At 41.6% G+C, this 18,006-nt stretch overlaps 2 protein-coding genes across 2 annotated transcripts in view; one reads left to right on the top strand and one right to left on the bottom strand.

Moving 5' to 3' along the window:
• The window catches only part of COL10A1 (collagen type X alpha 1 chain), a 170,342-nt gene extending 160,462 nt beyond the window's left edge, over positions 1 to 9,880 (bottom strand). Inside the window, exon 1 of the mRNA XM_085612173.1 lies at positions 9,624 to 9,880. The gene's annotated coding sequence lies outside the window, so the exon portion shown is untranslated. The remainder of the gene's footprint in view (positions 1 to 9,623) is intronic.
• Positions 1 to 18,006, top strand: part of NT5DC1 (5'-nucleotidase domain containing 1) — a 1,278,063-nt gene that overhangs the window by 416,282 nt on the left and 843,775 nt on the right. The window lies entirely within an intron of this gene.

Below are 18,006 nucleotides of genomic sequence, written 5' to 3'. Positions count from 1 at the left end.
TGTCTCCACCACCTGCAAACATTAAGCCCTGCCCATAGAATATGTGTGAGGAATCCAACTGTTGTTTAGTAAAGCCAGGCCTATGCATCACTTTATGGCCCGCAGGAAGACTGGAGGGTCACATTGTCCAGCGGAAAAGCCACCATTACTTCGCCTTGAAATGTTTCCACAGGACACTATTGTCTCCGCATTCCTAGTTACATAGATCAGAATGAGGGATAACATGCAGTTTCGGTTTTACTGCATGGTCACACTGAATGTTGTCCCTCCCCTCAAGCTGCAGAAATCGGAATTATAGCCAGTTCCACTGTGCGATTTCTCACAAGTGAAATCTGGTGGATTTTCTTTTTTTTTTTTTGCACGAATATAAAATGTGGTTGGTTTTAAAAAGAATGTCAAACTTTGAATGACCTGTTTAAGTTACCGCATGCTCTTCCATGTGTCGACAAGCCCTGCTAGAACATTTCCAGGAAGACCGAGACCTTTAATTCCTACCCTGGCTCGGACTGGCATATAGGGCAATCTGGCAATGCCCGAAGAGCTGTTCTGACAGGTCAATAGGGGGGCTGTTTTTTTTGGGGTGGGGTGTTTATACTGTGAATGTCCCTGATATCAGTGATATGACCACAAGTAAATTATTTCCCTGGATTGCTTTACAGAGTACGGAATCTACTAGTGTTTTTTGCTTTTTTCTTTTAAATAGACCCCATCCTGTGCCTGTTGAAAGCCACACTCGCAGCCTTGGTATTTTATGATATTTGGGGTTGTTTTGGTTTACATAGAAAACATCACGCCTTTTGCGTACCAGCTGGATGTTCACATTTAGAGGAGACACAGACTGACAAGTATGCCTTAAAATAATACCGATTTCAGCCGTGTTATTTTGTAAAATGTCGGGTTTACAAACCCAGACGCGCCCAGCATTATTCCAGTGCCAGGCTAAATGAGTGATCACGCATACTTTGCAGGGCAGTCTTAACAGCATTATAAGCCCCCGGGCAGAGCAGTGCACTGGGCCCTGCCTACCCAACCACTCACAGGAATAAAAATGTAAATTAGCGAAAAAATATTCTTATATTCATTGGTACCTGCAACAAAATTAAATTCTGGTCTGTGCATAGATTAGCATGGGGTTCCTATGCTCGTGTGCCCACCGGGCAACTACCCAGCGTTCCCATGCGTTAAGACGTCACTTTGCAGTCAGAGTGTATCCCCTCCGACCAAACAGCTTGTCCTATCCTGAATGTCATTTTGAATGTGCCATAGTCTCTGATAGCAGTTTCTCGGCCATAACTGTGGCAACCATTTTATTTGTACTAATTAGATTTCTTTGTTTGTAGAGAGAATACTTTGGGAGTGAACAATAGTTTGCTTAAACGTCATATTGTCGCTTTTATAGTTAAGCCTTTCCATAGGTTACCCAACACACCCACCATTTACATTGATGGTGAATAGATATTTGTTGGGGAATGTTTTGTTTTTGTAAACAGAAAAGGTACTAGTGTATATTTTACCTTCTCGTGTTCCTCGGTAAAAGGTTCACCATAGTGATGCTTGGCAATGTTCCCAGATCACTTCAAGCAGGGCTGCCCAATGTTGGTAATCAAGTTAGGGCTGCTGTTTATATGATGCGATTTAACCGTAGGGCCCATCGAAATGCGCACCTAATGGTGGCGACAAATAAGTGAAAAAAGGGCAAAAAACTTCTCTTTTTTGAATGGGAGTGCTCCAGGATAGAGAACGCTATTTTGTTTACTCACACCGTTCCTATCTCAAGGGCTAGTTCCAAACCTTATATTCAATTTTGCACAGGGGAATTAATTACTACTACTGCATTTTGCACAGCGGAATGATTTACATTTACAGAATATACACGTGGGAAATCTGACTCGATTGTAATCCTCGAGGACCAAAACTGGACTCTCCTGGCTTAAAGTACACCTGTTGCTCAGAATCCCAGCCCTTCAGAGTGTGGCACTTCCTACACAAGCCAGCCTCAGCTATCAGCCCCCTACCCTGCTCTGCTGTGGACAGGGCCAAACCCCACTCGTATTTCAATCAGAATTCCAAATCGTTTTTTACAAATTAGTATTTTAGCTCCCTGGCCCTTCCCAGTAAATGCCGGATAGTACATGGCTCTCCCATACTACTCTAGATCCTTTAAGTCCCCGCAGTGCTCCCAAGGTGGCCATCTAGTTATTAGGTCCCTCTTAAAGACATCTTTTAGCTGTCTTTTTGCGAAAGACGTTCTGTGAATCATGCCAAAAACCTACAGTGTGCTTAGAGTCCACAAAATGCTTACCATTGGTTGTCTTTGTAGTCATTCTCATTTGCTTGCTTCTTATTTGATGCCTTGCCTTCCTCTTCTTGTGTTTGTCCCTCCCCTGGAGAATAGCGTCTGGACCATCCTTTTCAGTGACTGACTTGTATCCTCCCACTCTTCACATTTAGCCAACTACTTTTTTCTTCTTCCTTTAGCACTCCATCAGAGTGTATGTGTTTTCTTGCTCCTTTTTGTGGGCTTTCCCTGCTTCAAATACCCGCCCTGCCATAGTGCTTCATGTTGCTCCCTCTTTTTTCCACTTGTTCCCTCCATTGTGTGCTGTTTCTTATTTTCAAAATCACCTCAACCCCAAGCACTTCATGTAGCTCCTCCCTCACCAAACCCTGCTTATTCTTTTCCCCCAAAATATCCCCTACCCGCTCCTCTGTTGCTTATGCACTCACAGTCCTTCAAATACAAGCTTTATTTGACATTTTTTTGGATTGCTCGACAACTGGCATTTACTGCTGGGTCACTCCTCTGACAAAAAAGCACTTATACGCACGCAATTTGTTTTGTTTTGTTTAACTCTAAGTGATATCCGCCATCTTGGACTGGTATATATTAAAATTGTACCCACATCAATCTGTAGGCATGCGCATTAATAAAGCATCGGCAAAACTCAACATAGCAAGACGTATGTATTTGCCAATGCTTGGTATAGAGCTGGTTCATTCGTTCAGGACTAGGGAAAGCATTCTTAAATTCTGCATTGTTTGTGGCCCTTGCAAATTAGCTTAAAGCCAGCTTGCTGCTACAAAAGTTCCTATTCGATAGCTGCCATAGTGCTGTAAGTAACCTGCTGTTACCTTTGATGCAGGAGGCACAATGCATATGTACATCAATTTTCACAGGTATAATCATACCAAAAGCATAGGCAGACCTTGCATTCTGATAATTTGATTGTAGTTTTCTCCTAAAGTTGGTTTATTACCATTTTATTTTTCAATATAACCCCATCCTGATGCTCGCTTCAGGAAGGGGGCGGGTCTGCTACTGAGTAACAGCAGCAGAGAGGCGGTGGGCTGCCTCGGCACTTTTCAAAGCTGGGTTAGAGTAAGTGCAGGGCTCCAATGTCCTTGGGAGTGGCAAGTGAGTCCGCTCCCTCCAATCAGGGCACTGCTCTTACAGCACAAGAGCAGCGCCAGGATTTGTTAAGGAACTTCTCAATGGCTTGTGCTGCAGGAGAAAGACTTGCAGCAAGGAAGGGGGTCGTAGTCGAACATGTCTCAGGTAAGTGTTTTTTTTATTTTTTATTTTTACCCATTGGCCCGCTCCACCACTCACCAGAGATGCTATATGCCACTGGGGGCAGGGAAGCTTTTCACGTGGGCTAACAGAGCAAAGTGCCGACTTCCTGTCATTTCTTATACCAAACAGCCCAGAAGGATGGGATTCACTTAGATAGGGATTGCTCCTGATAACCAATCGCACAGGACAAGGGAATAGATAAGGAGCAGCCAGACCTTCCCCAACCCATTCAAGGTTTGAGTGGGAAGGAACACATAATGGACAGCCCTATGTAAAAGGTTGGGTGAGGTCAGATGAGGTGGAGAAGCAGAACTATAGGATCGTATTCTGATGGCCTCAGTTTTTTCCGTTCAGACAAGTGGGTTCCATATTGAGATGGAGCTTCTAGTTGAGAGGGCCATGAACTTCTGGGGTGGAGACTCTGGACTGGTGAGTTGTCTAGCGATGGCCCCCATTTTCCCTCAAGAACTGCTGGGCCACTGTTCATATACTGAATAGGACCCAAAGAACGGAGGTGTGTAATTAACAAGGGTGCCAGCGACTGTTCTCGAATGAAGAACATGTGGGCTGCTCCAGAAAGGACTGATAAAAGAGATTCCTTCTCAGAGAGCAATATCCTCATATATACTGGCTGAAGTCTTACAAATCAAAGAAGCATTGGCAGAAGCCAGTAGGTCTGCCCTTGCCCGGTTTTCTTATTTGCAAACTTCTGCAACCCGCGATACACCCTTAGGCAAAAATATAAAAATAAAAGAGTGGCCCACTAGCACATGTACACCAGCCCTGGCACCCCAGTGCACTCCTTTTCAGGCGACTGTATATATGTGATCAGGAAAAAATGCTGCATGCTGTGCGGAAGAAAAATTGAATGTCACTTGAGCAGACCAGTGGCTAAGGAGGGCTGACTAAAAGCCCTTGTATATATGATGCATTTTTATTAGGATTATTTTTGAAAACACGAAGATGGTGAGACATCTAAAATGTCTCTCGGTCAGACCTAAAAAGTGAAATAAGCACCAAAAATTGAAACAAGAACTTTCCTGTGATCATTTACAGTGTGTATTCTGAGTAACTGCTTACCAATACCCAGGCTTGCATCACTCAGTGATGAGAAGTTTGGAAAAGTCCAACAAACTCTATTACATACAAGTCCAGGGCATCATCAGCAGAGGCTAAGAGTTTTCACTGTGTAACTAGAAGTGAGAAGGTTATAATACAGTGGCAATCCAATCTCAGTAATCACCACCCCTTACAGTATCTCTTTTTTTAAAGTATTACCTTTTATATATTCCAATTGCAAAGTAAAAGCAAAAATATAAAAAGTCCACACTGTCAGTTCACCAAAAATGGATCAGTGAATTGAGGCCCACTGTGACAATCCACAGGCAACGCGTTCGAATCCTGGAAAGGCAGACTTACTTGTCTATCCTTCTGAGGTCAGTAAATTTAGTACCATCAGCTCTATATTAATGGCGTCTTTAATTTTCAATGCTTGGAAATGCCAGGACTGAGGCTGTGGTATGAAGTGCTAAATAAAAAACACCTTGGAGGTGAACTTGGATTTGGAAACAATTAGAAGCTATCTAAGTGTATGTTTGGAAACATGGCGTCCAAGAAAAGGTTACTTTCTGTTTACTTTAGCTCTCTAGCCAGTACTGCTGCTGTAAATCTGGCTTTGTCGATGATATATAAAACATAACCTCCTTACATTTACAAAAAATTCAAAACCCACTTCTTATAATACTGGAAGACATGCCACAACCGCCCTGTGTGCCTGTTCTACATGCTTAATCCTCATCACAGATCTTTTATCTACCCTGTGCCTAGAAACAATTAAGTTATGCAGTGTACGCTATATAAAACAATTAAAATTATAATAACAATTAGTGATCACATAGGTTTTTCTACAGTACTTATGCACACAGAAATTGGGAACTAATTCAAATTGGTAAATACTTGCCTTATTAAAGATTTCTGTGAACGAGATGCACATTGCTGCTTGCCAACAAATCTTGATTCTGTGCCCTCAGCGGGAGCATGGCTTTGGTTGATGGGTTGATGTTTAATGTAGCTCGTGGCATCAGGAGGAGTAAGAATGCTTTATTGCAGAGATTCTTTTGGTGAAAATGTTGGTGTACATTTTTTAAAGGCTATTCAATTTACTCGTACATTGAACCCAAGGGTGATATAGATTTGGGCGTTCGAAGGAGGGTGACCACCTCCCTTCATGTCAAGATCAGTGTCTCCAGTCCAGGGATTTTCACCTACAAATTATTGATTTCAGGTATGTTAGTATAATTAGTCCAGTGGAAACAAAATAAGACTACAACACCCAGAATTCATTTGGCTATCTCACAAAAACTGTATTTTGTGATTTTAAAACATAACAACAGCCTTCCAAAATGGAGTTGTAAAACTTCTAAGGCACATAGAGTTGATTTGTGACAGATTTCTTGCAGAAAGGTGTTTTTGACATCTTACACCAGAGCACCCTGACACCCTGAAAGATTGTTCCCTCTCATATGAAGTACTTTGCAATAATTGAATTTCATTGCAAATCCAAGGTTAGAATATTTTAGCGTACAACCACAAGTTATATTTTCATCGTTTCATCTTTGAAAGACAGGTAGTGTCATACTTATTTTTAGGTTTGGGTTAACAGCACTGCTGTGTGCATGGCTTTTTGTTTACAATAAAGTTGGCTTTGGATCAGCTCCCTTCGGCCGTCTGTTTGGTGGATCATTCTGCCTCCTCTGGAGTACTTGCATTGTGAGGCATTAGGGACTGTTTTAAACCTAATAAGTACATTTTACCATCACACTTTTCCCACATTCCAGTATGCATCTCATTTATTGTATACAAACAGAAAACTACCATTTTAGTGACTGCAGCAGGCATTTTTCAATGCTTTTCTCAAGACCCCAGTGCCAGCCTAACCCTATCACAGCCTCCTAATTGGTTTTTTTTTAACAAACCAACATCTAAACCGATTCACCACCAATATATTTCCTGCCTCCACTATGACACACAGTCACCAATAGCACACATTACCAATACCACTAGCACGATAACGCCACTTATACTACACCAACGTCACCGCCAATATGACCTACACCATTGTCAACAATACTAGCAGTAGCAATACCACTAGCAATATCACTAGCAATAGCACCAATGCCACCACTACATCACAAAAACCAGTACTATCTCCAATACTATCAGCACTAGACACCACCTTCACCACCGCCAACACTAATACCACTATCACCAGTCCCACCAAAGTAGCAGCGTTATTTATGCCACCACCTCCAATGACACTGTCACCAATATCTTTCAACACCAGTAGCACTCTACTACCAATACCATCATCACAGAACCAATAACTCCATAATATCACACCACCAATATCACACTAACACCAATACCAATAGCACCAATTGCATCAGTGCCACGAACAATGCCAACACCAGTTACACCAACAATACAACCATTACCACCACCAGTACCACCAACTTGAGCAATACCACCACCAATACAAGCACCACCAGTTCCATCAGCATTAGACGCCAACAATACCACCACCTAAACCTCCATTGCTAAAATCACAACAAATCCCACCACAAATAACGCTATTGCCACCACCTCCAATAACACTGTCACCAATATCACACAACACCAGTACCACACTACTACGAACACCAACACCAATAAGACTACCACAGAACCAATACCACCACAGTATCACACCACCAATAGCACACTACTATTATTTATTTGAAAAGTTTTATAAAGCGCAAACATGACCCGACAGGGTATCACAGCGCTGTACATCGTCGCCCGCTAGTTTGTGCTAGTACGGGAAAGGATAATCAAAATCAACGTAACAACAGTAATAGCAGATTTTAGACAAAGGTAGACCGTTATCAGTGTGTTGCGCAAAAGCCAGCTTGCAACGAAGGACAGGTAGAACATAAGATGTGAGCAGCATTTCAAAATGTAAGTGATGCTACAAAGCTATTGACTCACCAGTCTATTCATGATCGAACCTAAGATTACTGACCCGGTCGGTACCAGAGCAATGTACTACGACGTCTGCTTGTTGAACTTTAGCAGGCAGAAAACCATAGAAAACTATGCAAGAACATTAAAAGCTTAAAAGGCAAATTGATATGAACATCGGCATATTGAACAGAAAGCGGATTGCATCAAGGTATGAGAGGACAAGGATGAAAGGTCATTCCAAAGGTTTAGAAGTTACAGGACTATTGTCTCCGGTGGCTGTTCATGAGCAGGCGTTTGACTTCTTTTTTAAACTATCAATAACAACAGTACCATGATCACTACAAATACAACCATGCCCAATGCCAGCCCAATACCAGCAACTTCATTGATACCACCTTCAATATCACTATCGCCTGTACCACTACCAGTACATCACCACCACTGCTTCGGCCGCAACCACCACCACCAATACCACTGTAAATACCTCTAATGCTACGACCACCTCCAGTAACACTGCTGCCAATATCACAGCAATACCATACCACCACCACTACAGATTCCACCAGTGCCACCCCTAGAGTACCAACACCGCGCCACCAATATTACACCAGCATTACTACCACACCACCAACACTACCACCACAGCTGGGCAGAGGCAAAGCCAATAGGTATGACTTTCATGTGTTATGACACAGGAACATAGTTTCTACTGGCCTTTGTTTGCATGCGGTATTATATTAAACCAAGATCTATTGACTTTGCCTCATGATACCGACTTCAGAGGATCCTGAAGTCCACGAATGCATCCTATCTCTGCCAAAGTAAATCCAAACAAATTAAACTCATCAGAAGATTCCTCAAAATCTTGGGCCCCCAACTTTTGGAAAAAAAATAGCCTATTTTAAGAGATCAGCTTAACTACCTCAAATTAAGGAAAGTCCTAGCCATAATCCAAGTTTTAACCGCAAACTGTTCCTAATTTATGGGTCAGGGAGTAAGTTCAAAGGTGCGAACTACACCTCACAATTGTGGTAACCTTATTTCCTCAAGTTCGACACTTACTCCCTACTTTATTGGTATTTTACTAATTTATCTACCACAATACAATACATTATAAAACCATTTCAATAAAAAATCCCATATAAACAAACCAAAGGTCCTGAACTCTCCTCGTGACATTAATTGATGATGTGCCTTCCTTCCCTTCCTCCTGCTCCCTCTTGCCTCTGCTATGTTTTTTTAACCAGTACATTTAGTTCGTTACATAAGGAGCTGAGGACTAGGTCTCCGATGTAATTAGAAGCAGAACTGTGGAGCTGGTATTCATTGCTGCGTTTGTCTATCTTGCTAGCGCGATAAATATTTTTGTTCACAAGTTTTCCACTGGATGAAGTTGGGAAGTTTGGAACTGCTCGAAGCTTTCCTGGCAGGAGCAATTTCAGAGAAAAAAAGCTTATAGAAGAACTCGCCTACAAAAATGTTTTTTTCCTGGAAAATTCTCCCACTACAAGTATTTTTTTTCTAAAATTCTTTTGCAAATGCCGGTTTTGCGCAACTTTATTGCCACACTTCTTTTAAGTGTGCAAATCTTGCGAAGTTAACATATTTAAGAAAAAAATTAAATATATACAGGCGCAAAGTATCGCAGTCTCATACACATCTGCTCTAAATCTAGATAAAACAGACTATTTTACCCAAAAAGTATTATATCTATCTATATACACACACACACATATATGTATATATATGCACACACTCACACACACAAATATCTTCCACAGTAACCCCAAGAGCCAAAATACACCATAATGAAAGATTTTCGTGTGCTGTGATGTTCTGCCTTTTTCTGATCAGACTGCCCTTGTGTTTTTCCAAATATTTTTGGTGAAATTTAAAAAAAACACATTCTTTAAATGTAGTCACAGGTGTCCTGAAACTGCCAGCCAGCGTCTCAATACGTTTACCTTCTGCTCGTACCGCATGGTTATTATGTGTTGCCACACATCTCCATGAATGTCGCCACTTCCCCCTGATGCTAGCGTCCTACCTTTCACGGACAGAAGATGCTCTGTGATGCGCCTGTCGCTTCCCGCGCTGTCACTCACTGAGTGGAAGCTGCCGCTCGCGGCGCCGCGCGCTGCTGACGGAATCCGCGGGAGCCGGCTGCCGGCATTCGCAGATGCTTTGGACAGAGCAGGTCTCGCCGAACACCGGCTTTTAATAGCTTTGGGACCTTTTAAAGAAAGCTTTGCTGAATCATACGCTGGCTACCGAACGATGGGCTGCCCTCTGATTCATTTCCAGCACTGGTTCGAGTTTTTTTGTTGTTTTCCAGCAGTAAGTGACGGCTTGGGAGATGGAAGGGGGTTTTCATTCATTTGATCCCCAGTGCTAACTTAAGGAAGGTACCACATTTATTTTGGCAGAATCCGTACCCGATCGGATTAGCCTGGCTCCGGCGGCGAATTCCTTAGTGTTTCTAATTAATAAGTCAACCATCATTTATTTACGTTAAATGAAAAATGTACTTTGGACAACGTTTTTTGGTCTTCCATGTTTATTGGTCTACGGATGCTTACAAAATAGGTACCAGACTGAGTTGTACATTATTCTGTCAGAACTGAACTGACTGTGGTCGGCGAGCAGTTCCTTCAGCTGTGGCTGGCCACAAACCGGCTTGCCTTACACTCGTCCCTTCGTTTTACTCTGTCTCCCCATTTGTTTTGTCTTAGAGTAATATAGCTGTTAAAATAAATCAAACACACTATTGATTAAATGGACAAAGAAAGCCAGTTCAGATCCCGGTTTAAAACGTGGTTATTCAGTCTTTAACATCACGCTATTATTGTGCCTACTAATCTGCTTCTAGCGCTGCGGCGCCTTATTTGGCAGCTGGGTGCTTTATATATTTGATTTAATTTTAATTGACCTTTCTTAGGGGGATTATTGTATATTTTGGAGAAAAGCTCAATTTTATTTTGACACAAATCCAATTGGTCGCACACTGCTCGTCCTACCAGCGTGTTACCCCAAAGCATTGTGGTCCATGAAGTCAGCATCAGCGAGTGCGCCTCTGCCAGATTATTAAACAAAATTAAAGTCGCGTTGGCCATCCCTGGACACGTGTTTCGAGGTTATTACCTCTCGTCAGCAGGGAATAGGCATGTGTGTAGGGTTGCTGCGTAGGCTGCCAAAAATTGTTCTCAGGTCCAGTACCGGTCGTGGCACTCAGGTGCGTAACCATGAGCTTGTCAGTTCCACCGGCTCAAGGGAGCCTGAATATTAACACAAATCCAATTGGTCGCACACTGCTCGTCCTACCAGCGTGTTACCCCAAAGCATTGTGGTCCATGAAGTCAGCATCAGCGAGTGCGCCTCTGCCAGATTATTAAGCAAAATTAAAGTCGCGTTGGCCATCCCTGGACACGTGTTTCGAGGTTATTACCTCTCGTCAGCAGGGAATAGGCATGTGTGTAGGGTTGCTGCAATTTTATTTTGAGTCTTCTAAAACTCCATTGACCCAACTCACAAAGGGGTCTCTCGGAGTAGGTATGTTTTACTCCTGCCATAGGCACGACTTACTCCCAAATGTAGAGGAGTAAGACATACTCACATATAGAGCCTTCAGCATTAGGCCTGAAAGTTCTGCTCTCTTTCTTGCAGGGTCTGTGGGTGTAGTCACAAAGGCAAGGACCAAAAGTTATAAAGTACTCAGTCACTCAGCCATTAAACTGTATTCGGTACTAATGCCATAAAAGTACATAACACAGTATTTCGAGTGCACAATACATTTGACAAAAATATCCGCTAATTAACATTATCATTATATGCTCGAAATCAAAATAACATAATTAATAATTGATTAAAAAATCAAAGACCAAATAAAACAGTCCTAAAAATTTGCAGATATAGCTATATATTACAAGAAATAGATAATATAACAGACAGTATGCGGTCCTATGTTTAAGAATATATTTTCCTCTTAATTGGCAAGTGTAGTGGAATCATGGAACTCTTGGGGTCTTGTGGTTCTGACCACAGGTTTCTTGCCTCAGGGTTCTCCTTGGATTGTTGGGGATTTGAATGCTTTGTAACGGTGTGGGGAGAGCTGACGAAGCGGACTGCTGCGCAGCACCTGTTTGACATTAAACTTATATCTACAACGTTATATGTGTGAGGAGTCATCACTACAGAATATTTGGCGACGATTTGGCTCAGGTGCTGCAGAACCCGTGCGGAGAGAAAATCGAAAGGAAATGGATTATTGAAGTAGGAGAAAAAAAAAAAGAAACGGCCAGTGCTTCTAATTAAAAAGAATCGAGGTAGAAGATTCGGCGTTTTAACAAGGTACTGTGTTTAAAAAAAACGTTCACCGGTACACCGTTCTTGGCAGGTTTATGTGTGAAAACATGCAAGTGCATATTTAAAAAAAGAAATTTTAGCTTTGGTACATTCTATTGAATTTCAAGTGGAATTCAAATACAAGCATTTAGTTGTTGCTACCTTGGTTGTTCGTGAGGTATACATTTACAATTATTTTATGTTTAAAACACAATTTAGTGTCATGTAATGCACGAATGTTTGTGTTGTAACACATTTTTGTTGTTTGTGTATCGCTAAACCGTTGTTATCTTTTTAAAGTAAGATTAACTTAAAATGCAATCTGTTTCACCACCACCACCTTTTCTGGAAACACCAGGGGAACCACCAATTTCGTGGAAAAACGGTACGACGCATTTATAACGTACATTGGAGCTATAGGTGGTTCACGTTACAGAGCAGAGAGAAAGAAATGTCTTCTTTTAAATGTGTTAGGGTTTCAGGGGAGAGACATCTTTAAGCATCTTTCTCCCTTAGTTAGATCCGACAATGAAGAAGACATGGATGAGTTCCAAGAATGTGTAAAGAAATTAGAGCTGCGTTTTGGTGTGCAATTCAGTCTGGTTGTGGAGAGGCACACATTTTTCAAGAGAGAGCAACGGTTAGGTGAGAAAGTGGAAGACTTTATTTCTGCATTGTGTGTTCTCAGTGCAGAGTGTCAATTTGAGGGTTTTAGAGACCAATTGATAAGAGACCAATATATTTGTAAGTGTACCGACAAAAGTATTCAACAAAAGCTATTATCTTTAGGGAACCCTACATTGGAAGAGACTATTCATATTGCGAAAAGTATTGAACTTTCAAAAGTCTCTGTCAAGGAACTAGAAGAAAAATCTGTACACTCTAACACAAAAGAAGACACTAAAAATAGTGCTAGAAATGACAACAAGTTTTTTAAGCAAACTAACATATGTTTTAAGTGTGGAAGCTTTCCACACTTTAAATCTGGGCGGATGTTTCCTGCTAGTAATGTCATGTGCAGGGCATGTGGTAGGATGGGTCACTTTGCAAAAGTGTGCCAAAATGTAAAGAGGGGATCTGTGTCTTTTCAAGATGGTAAAGTGACCCATGTGTTTCCTTCTCCTTCTACATCTTCTGTTGCAAATGTTTCGCTGTCTGAATGTAAATCAGAAGACTTCAAGAAAATACAAGACGATTTGAGAGACATGGTGGTTGTGGTTGGAGATGTATGCAAAGATACCAACTTACAATCTGAATGTGTGGATCCGTATGTGGATATAGATATTGGCGAAAAGAGAGTTTGTTTGTTAGTTGATTCTGGTGCAAGGATAACGATGGTAACTCAAGAAAAGTTTAAAGAGGTGTGGGGTTCCCGTCCTTTACTTCCACCTGATAGATCTCCTGTTTCTTACGAAGGAAGAACTATTGAGTTGGCGGGGTATTTTGAAGACTTTTTAGTTTTTAGAGGTAGAAAGATATTTGGTAAAGTGTATGTGGCTATTAAAGGATTAAACATTCTTGGTTGGTTTCATCAGGGGTTGTTTAAAATGGTGTTGAGACCTGGCACTAAGGACCAAGTTTCTATTCTTCGATCTGACGATTTCATTGATTTGTTATCTGAGCGCTTCCCTAGTGTTTTTGGTGAAGAACTTGGTCGAGTCGAGGGGTTTACTCATATTATAAAGGTCAAGGATAATGCTGTGCCGGTTAAACATCGTCTCAGGAATGTACCGTTTAGTGTGAGAAGTCAATTAGAAAGTGAACTTATGGATCTGTGCAAGAAAGGTATTATTGAACCGATTGAGTCCTCTCTTTGGCTTTCTCCTCTGGTCGTAGCGAAGAAAAGGAATGGAGAGATTTGCGTTTGTGTTGACTTGCGCAGTCTAAATAAAAACATTTGGATAGATTCACATCCTCTCCCGAAAATCCCCGAGATGTTGTTCCTCATTAATGGATCGAAGTGGTTTAGTAAGCTTGACTTAGCTTCAGCTTATCACCAAGTTGTTCTTGATCCTTCTTCAAGGCATTTAACTGCGTTTGTTTCTCCTATTGGTAGTTTCCAATACTGCCGGATGCCCTTCGGTCTGGCTTCTGCAGCGGCAGTTTTTCAGAGGATTATGTCAAATATTCTGAAGGACATTAAAGGCGTTATTGTATTCCAGGATGACGTTTTAGTTCATGGTGAAACTTGTGAATCTCATGATGAAAATTTGTTTTGTGTTTTGGAGGCTTTGCGCAATGGGAGTGTTGTTTTAAAGAAAAAAAAATGTGTTTTCAGGGTGCAGAAAGTTGAGTATTTGGGTCATGTTCTTTCTGAACATGGAGTGGAACCCAGACCAGGACTTGTGCAGGCGATTGTTGAGTCTCCGCCTCCGAAGGATAAAGTGGGGCTTAAGTCATTTATCGGTCTGTGTGAGTTTTACTCACGCTTTGTACCGGGGTATGCTACTAAACTTCAACCTTTGACAAATATGCTTAAGAGAAGTGTCCCTTTTGTGTGGGATAAGCAGTGTGAAGGAATTTTCGAATGGATCAAAGGCGAGTTGATTAGTTCCAAGATACTCAAACCTTTTGATCCTAGTGTTGTTTGTACAGTTACAGTAGATGCAAGCGGTTTGGGCTTAGGAGCTGTACTTACACAAAACGTTAAAGGCAACAAGCATACCATTGGTTATGCTTCAAGAGTGTTGCGAGGGTCGGAATTGAACTTTTCTGTTATTGAGAGAGAGTTACTGGCATGCTGGTGGGCCATTAGAAAATTCAGTCCATATATTTGGGGCAGACATTTTAAGCTTAAGACTGATCATAGTCCTCTTGTTTCTATTCTTTCTGGGGAGAAAATCAAAGAACACACTCCCAGAATTACACAGTTGTCTACTAAATTGTTACAGTATGATTTTGAAGTGAGTCATATCTCTGGGTACAAGAATGTAAGAGCAGATTTTTTTTCGAGGCATCCTGTGGAATCGGTATGTGAAACGGTGGATGATGATGATGATGAAGAATGTTTTGTAGCATCCTTAGGGTTGGATGAAATGTGTGCCATAAGTGAAGACGAGTGGAGAGTTTCTCTCTCTAAGGATGTTTTATTAAAAAATGTCATTAAATATGTAACGGAAGGTTGGCCTAGGGAGAAGAATGTGGATTTTTCTCTTCAAACTTTTGTCAAGGTTCCTTCAGAACTCTCTGTGGAAGATGGGTTGCTTGTACGTGGGGACAGGTTGATTCCTCCTGATATTTTGAGAGCTAGGTTGTTGTTAGGGGCTCATGAAGGTCACTTGGGGAAGACGCTCACAAAGAGAAGGATTTGTGAACATTTTTGGTGGCCACAGATGGACAAAGATGTTGACTTGTTTGTGGGAGATTGTGTCATTTGTGCAAATTCAGATAAAGGTCTAAAAGTTCGTACTCCTCCTCTTCAACCCATTGAGTTACCTAATAGACCTTGAGAAAATATAGGTATAGATTTAGTTGGTCCATTTAATATGCTTCCGGCTAATTCCAGATTTGCTGTTGTTGTAATTGACTACTATTCTAAGTGGCTGGAAATTCGTTTCATTAATGAACCTAATTCGGAAAATGTCATTGATTTTCTGAAAGATATTTTTTTACGTGAAGGTTTTCCTTCCACTGTTGTAAGTGACAATGGAGTACAGTTCACTAGTCGTGAATTTGAGGTATTTTTACATCAAGGAGGGATTAGACATGCCAGGAGCGCGCTTTATCATCCCCAAACCAATGGATTGGTTGAGCGGATGAATAGAGTGCTCAATAATTGTATTCAATGGGCTTTAGCGGGGAGGTGTAATGTTCAAAATGCTGTGAGATCCATGTTATGGTTCTATCGTACGACCCCGCATTCCTCTACTGGTGTTTCTCCCTATGAACTTCTAAGAGGAAGGAAGTCTTGTTCAAAGGTTTATCCAGGGTGGATGTCAAAGTGGGTTAAAATGGATTCTTTGAGAAATGTGGATGAAGTGGTGAGGGAAAATGTAATTCAAGCTCAGTGTCATCAGAAATTGTATTTTGATTCAAGTAAAAGATCTCTTTCAAATCCCTTTGCTGTTGGTGATATTGTACGTATAAAGGTTCCTGTTCACATTAAAAAAGGGAGTTCAAAATACTCTGAACCTTTCACGGTTGACAAAGTGTACAAGAATGCTGTGAGGGTTAATTAAAAAAATTGGTGGAATGCTTCAAGGGTGGTTAAAATTAACAATGATCCTGATCAGAATCCAGTGAGCAAACAAATGGTTTCTCCTTCTGAAGCTCCTGTTACACAAGGTGTACGTAGGAGTACTCGACAACGTTTTGTTCCTGCTAAGTACCGTTAAGATGTTTTGTGTTTTGTATGGTGTTTGTTTTTCCTTTACTGTAATGGTTTATATTTCTATTGGTTTTTAAAAAAATTATTTTATTGTTGTTTCCCTTTTGTTTTGCTTTTGTAAAGGAAGAGGATAATGTAGTGGAATCATGGAACTCTTGGGGTCTTGTGGTTCTGACCACAGGTTTCTGGCCTCAGGGTTCTCCTTGGATTGTTGGGGATTTGAATGCTTTGTAACGGTGTGGGGAAAGCTGACGAAGCGGACTGCTGCGCAGCACCTGTTTGACATTAAACTTATATCTACAACGTTATATGTGTGAGGAGTCATCACTACAGCGAGGCTCTAAGAAAATTGATAACAGGACAACAAACTTCTGCCGAACCTAGCAGCTGGAGAAATACCATGCTTTTCTTGTATGATTGACAATTAAGAGGAGGCAAGACTGGAACTAAAAATCGTGAACGCAAGGACTAGTACAAAGAACATAAGAGCATAAAATGTACTATATCTTTGTTGTAAACGGTCATCACAAGGGCAAAACCGTAAGTTTTTAAACCACTCTCCCTGTTGAGGAAAAGCTAAGAGCAAGTGTTTTTAACCAAAACGTAGACCAGTTAAATATAGTTTGTACTGAGGGTTTTGTACATAGGTTAGATACAATTTCAAATCCTGTTCGGAGGCTAATACAAAATAATTTGCCATTGAACGCAGTTGCAAAGCCTTTGTTCAGTAATCATGGTGACGCTGTTCTAAGAAAAGGATCCTAATCCGGGCCCATGCGCAAACCCCTATTGAATCTGGGTTGGTGAAATACTCTGAAACCCCCAGACTAGCGAAAGTGCCATTGGCATAATCTAATCAGGAAACGTTTACCATGTTATCCAGAACCAATAAATCTATTAGGATAGTTTTGGTGAGCCCTACCTCTGAGGTTTGCCAAATTTTGAGCCAAAGCAAAAGAGGGGCCAGCTTGACTAGATCCTCCAAGTAAGTCAAACCCACCTTGGAATGACAAAAATAGGTGGCCTTCCGCCAGGAGACGCTATTAATCTTCAGAGGAATCTATTTTGTACCTTTTTGAGGATATCAGGATTGCAATAGCTCCACACACCTTCCCCATAAGTAGCAACCAAAATGCATTTCGACTATCAATCAATCAGTATTTGTATTGTATTGCGGCGGGCTTTGTAGGGGTAGGTCAGCAGCTTGAACAGGCATCTCTTCTGGATAGGGAGCCAGTGGAGGCCTCTGAGATGGGGGGTGATGCTAGTCCGTTTGGAGAGGTTGAGGATGAGTCTGGCTGAGGCGTTCTGTATAGTCTGTAGTCGTTTGAGGCGATGGGAGGATGTTTCAGTGTAGAGAACATTACCACAGTCCAGTCAGCTGGTGACGAGGGCTTGAGTCACTGTTTTCCTGGTGTTGACGGGGATCCATCAGAAAATCTTACGAAGCATGCAGAGGGCGTGGAAGCAGGAGGAGGCTACTGCATTGACCTGGTGTTTCATGGAGAGATCACTGCCCATGATGAGGCAGAGGTTGCGGGTGTGGTTGGTGAGGGTCTGAGTGCAGTGGACCACCATGTGTCATCCCATCAGGAGAGGTTCTTCCTGAAGATGAGCACTTCGTCTTGTCTGTGTTCAGCTTCAGGGAGTTGGATCTCATCCAGTGGGCGACGTTGGTCATGATGTTCTGGAAGTTGACTCTTGCGGTGGCGGTGTCTTCTGTGAGAGAAAAGATGAGCAAGGTGTCGTCAGCGTATGAAAT

Source organism: Triturus cristatus, chromosome 6, assembly GCF_964204655.1.
Source record: "Triturus cristatus chromosome 6, aTriCri1.1, whole genome shotgun sequence".
NCBI classification, from domain to species: Eukaryota; Metazoa; Chordata; class Amphibia; order Caudata; family Salamandridae; genus Triturus; species Triturus cristatus.
The sequence above is the reverse complement of the archived record's forward strand: the minus strand, read 5'-3'. Positions and strand labels throughout refer to the sequence as shown.